Raw genomic sequence first — 4,112 nt, forward strand, 5'->3', positions numbered from 1 at the left:
ATAAAGAACAATGCGAATCTGGCTTGACAGGGGGTTGAGTCTTTTAGCATCTCTGAGATATTGCAGATTTTTATGGTCGGTGATGACAGTGAAAGGATGGTGGGCTGCCTCCAGCCAGTGACGCCACTCCTCCAGAGCTAATTTGATGACGAGCAGTTCCCGGTTGCCGATGTCGTAGTTCTGCTCCGCTGGGGTCAGTTTTCTGGAAAATTAAGCGCAAGAATGGAGGCTGGGAGGCTCACCATAGTGTTCCGGTGGTGGAGGCGTCCATTTCCAGCACAAAGGGAGCTTGGGGATCAGGATGACGAAGGATGGGGGTCATGCTGAAGGCTTCCCTGAGCTGGTCGAATGCTTCGTGGGCATTGGGGCTCCAGGACAGGGACTTGGGCTTTCCTCGGAGCAGGGAGGTAAGAGGAGCCGTGAGTATGCTGAAGTTCTTGATAAACCGTCGGTAGAAGTTTGAGAATCAAAGGAATCTTTGCAGGTCCTTAACAGTTTGGGCTGTGGCCTTCCCCTGGTCCATCTGAATCCCATCCCGGCTGGTGATGTAACCGAGGAACTGAACCGTGGAGCGATGGAATTCGCACTTCTCCAGTCTAAGGTAAAGGTGATGTTGTCGGAGCCTTTGGAGGACCTGCTTCACGTGGTGGCGATGTTCGGCCAGGTTCCGGGAATATGAGGATATAATCAATGTAGACTATCACGAAGCGATGCAGGAAATCCCGGAACACCTCATTCATGAAGCCTTGGAAGACTGACGGTGAGTTAGCTAGGCCATATGGCATGACACGATATTCATAGTGACCTGCGGGAGTTATGAATGCCGTCTTCCACTCGTCGTCCTCCCGGATACGAACGAGGTTGTACGCGCTCCGCAGGTCCAACTTGGAGAAGATGCGGGCTCCACACGGGTGGCGGCCTGCTTACTAAAAACATCCTGGAACGCCATATAGTCAGATGGGACAGTGGGTGTTTCTTGAGGTTCCGGACTTTCGACTAGGGTGGAGGCAACTTGGGCTCGAACTAGACAAGCAGGCGGTTTGGGGATCACCATGAGACAGTTTTGCCGGCACGTCTCGCTCCAGCGAGTAACCTCACAAGGTTCCCATCTGACCTCTGGAGAGTGGAGAGTGAGCCAGGGGCGTCCCAGGATGATATCGATGGTGGATCCCTCCAGTACCAGAAATGTGATGGTCTCGTCATGCAGACATCCGATCTTCAGCGGGGTTCGGTAGTTGACCCGCCCACACCCTAGAGGTTTTCCCTGAATGGTCTCGACTCTGAGCTCTTGGGCCTGATGTTGGTGGGGCAGATGGAGGTGGCTTACAAGGTCTCGTGATATGAAATTGCCCGAAGAGCCCAGAGTCAACGAGGGCGGAGACTGAAACAGAACAATCGGCGCTGAGTAGTTGTACTGGTAACAAGGATAAAGTTGAGATTACTGGTTCGAGTTGAATGGTACTCACCGTAGGGCGTGGGGGCCTGACGGGGCAGGCTTGAATTAAATGACCTGGAGCAGCGCAGTACAGGTATAGTCCAGCCGCTAGGCGGCGAGCATGCTCAGAGCGAGTGAGTCTGGTGGAATCCACATGCATGGGTTCTGGTACTGGGGGACCGCTGGTGGCTGCTGCAGGCTGGTTGATGGCTTCGTCAGGCTGGCAGGCTGACAACCGTTAGGAGATGCGTGTAGCTCTTTGCATGAAGCTCTCTAACCCTATAGTATCGTCATAGATGGCCATTTGTGCGCGGATGCGAGGATTCAAGCCCTGCCGGTAGGCACTGAGGAGAGCGGTTTCGTTCCAGCCACTAGCTGCCGCTAGCGTCTGAAATTGCAAGGTGTATTCGCTGGTGGTAGAAGAGCCTTGACGCAGCCACAGGAGTTGGTCTGGGACGGAGAGCATACCTGTAGCAGAGCCAAACACTTCCTTGAAATTATTAGTGAAAGCATCATATGAGTTGATTATGGCACTATTGGCGTTCCATATTGCTCGTGCCCACAACAGTGCTCTGCCAGTTAGCAGGGAAATCAAGAAGGCTACCTTTGAGCGTTCCGTGGAGAATTTCTGTGGCTGCATCTCGATAAACAATGCCACTTGGAGAAGGAAGCCGCCGCACTCAGCTGCGCCATCAGCATAGCAAGCAGGGATGGCCATGGGATTTACAGAGGCAGATGGCGGGGTAGTGACTGGCGTGAGAGAGGCCCGGAGGGTGTGGACCAATTCCTCCAGTACCTCTGCGGGCGTGGGAACCCGGGGATCCATAGAGGTGTATGTCCTGGGTCCGGTCTTCTGTCACACTACGAGCCAGAGACACAAAGTAAGGATGCAAACAGGAGGGTTTATTGACAAATCGGAGAGCAAGTTGATGACAGGTGAGTATGAGAAGGTAGAGAGTTCTTGGGTTCTTAGCTCTGGGTATTGAGTTGGTATCCTTTGCAGGTATCCGGGGATGATGAGAACGGGATCATAGGAGAACAGGATCAATAGAGCTTCTAGGGGTAAGTAAACAAACAGGTCAGACATAGGTAGGAGTCAGGCTAAGTTCAAGCTGGTGAACAGTAGACCAGACAGTGAGGCAGTGAGAGGAGTGCAGGGATATAGTGCGCTTAATGAGTCTCTGCAGGTGCGGGTGATCAGTACTCAGGTGATTGCGATCTGGTGTGTGTCGGGGCTGGTGACTGAGGTGACGTAGGTGACTGTGAAGGCAGAGACTCCCTGACAAGTACGATCTAGTTTATAGAGGAGTTTGAGACCTAACCCAAATAGGACAGAGTTAATCAATACAATAATAATAATGATAATAATAATACATTTTCTAATGGGGGTTATGAAATATGTAAACAAATAAACATGACATGTGGGTAAATGACTGAAAATTGAAAAATGACTGGTAAAATTCTGGATAAATTTAGAATCACAGTGATTTTTTTTTTTTTTAACAACTCTTTATTGAATTTTCTTCTGGGAATAGTAATATAAAAAAAACAGCAACTGTGTAAATTTAGAACCCACCCCAACCCATCCCAACCCTGGTAGACTTAAAAAGAAAAAGAAAAAAAATAAATAAATAAATAATAATAGATAAATAGCAATAAAATAATTTCTACAAAGATTTTAGAAGAGCTGACACAACATTGAAAGCTAAATGCCATAAATTTACAGTTTTCACATTGGATCCATGTATACGAGAAGTTGAGAGTTCCATCGAGATAATGTCCAACAAATACACAGTCCAGGTTCATCTGTCCATTGTGTGAGGAGATCACTATTCAAAAAAACGTAAACACATTTCAATGAACTATAGCAGATCAAACCCAGAACAAACTTTGATCTGCCAGCCCCCGTTAATATGATCCGTGGCGTCAACAAAAACCTGCACATTACTGAAGCACCAACATTGGCTCCATAGTCACACATTGACTAGGTAGTATCTCTATATATAAAAAAAAAAAAAGAGAAAGAAAGAAAAATAAAACCTGAATAAAATTGCATGCATAAAGAAGCAATAAAAAGCAATGAATCTGAGAGAGTCTACAAACTGACAGAAACCAGAGCACACAACGCCATAATCAGTAAGTGATACTGTATGCACAATGAAAGCTTCTAGTAACTATGAATTAAGAAGTGAACATTAAAGTGAACAGTGAAAGACACAGTCACCTAACCATTTAGAGCATCTCTTCTCCGATTAGACAGCAAATGTCCAACTGAAGTTCACTGAGAGTTGGTGGATGAATGGGATCTGAGAAAAACTCTTGCTTCTTCTGGGGAGTATAGCATTTTAGGTTCACCTTGATTGAGAATGACCTTCAGTGTTGCAGGATAAATAAGAAAATTCTGGATGCCACCGTCAACTCAGTTCTTAGAATGTCCTCAAAGTGCGCAACAGTGTTCGCCATCTTATCCACCATATCGTCCGTGGTCGGTGGCTTGGATTTCTTCTTAAAGGCAGAGTAAGTGATTTCTGGTAGCCAATGTTGATATTTGAAATCACCAAAACAAACACGCCCCTACGCCAAAAGGGTCTTGCCCCTATTTTGATAGCTCTGCCCCACATATACGTACTCAACCCAGGCAACGATTAGTTCTGTGAAACAAAGCAAAACCAATATT

This window comes from Sinocyclocheilus rhinocerous, unplaced genomic scaffold (assembly GCF_001515625.1).
Source record: "Sinocyclocheilus rhinocerous isolate Xijiao unplaced genomic scaffold, SAMN03320098_v1.1 scaffold331, whole genome shotgun sequence".
In the NCBI taxonomy this organism is placed as follows: Eukaryota; Metazoa; Chordata; class Actinopteri; order Cypriniformes; family Cyprinidae; genus Sinocyclocheilus; species Sinocyclocheilus rhinocerous.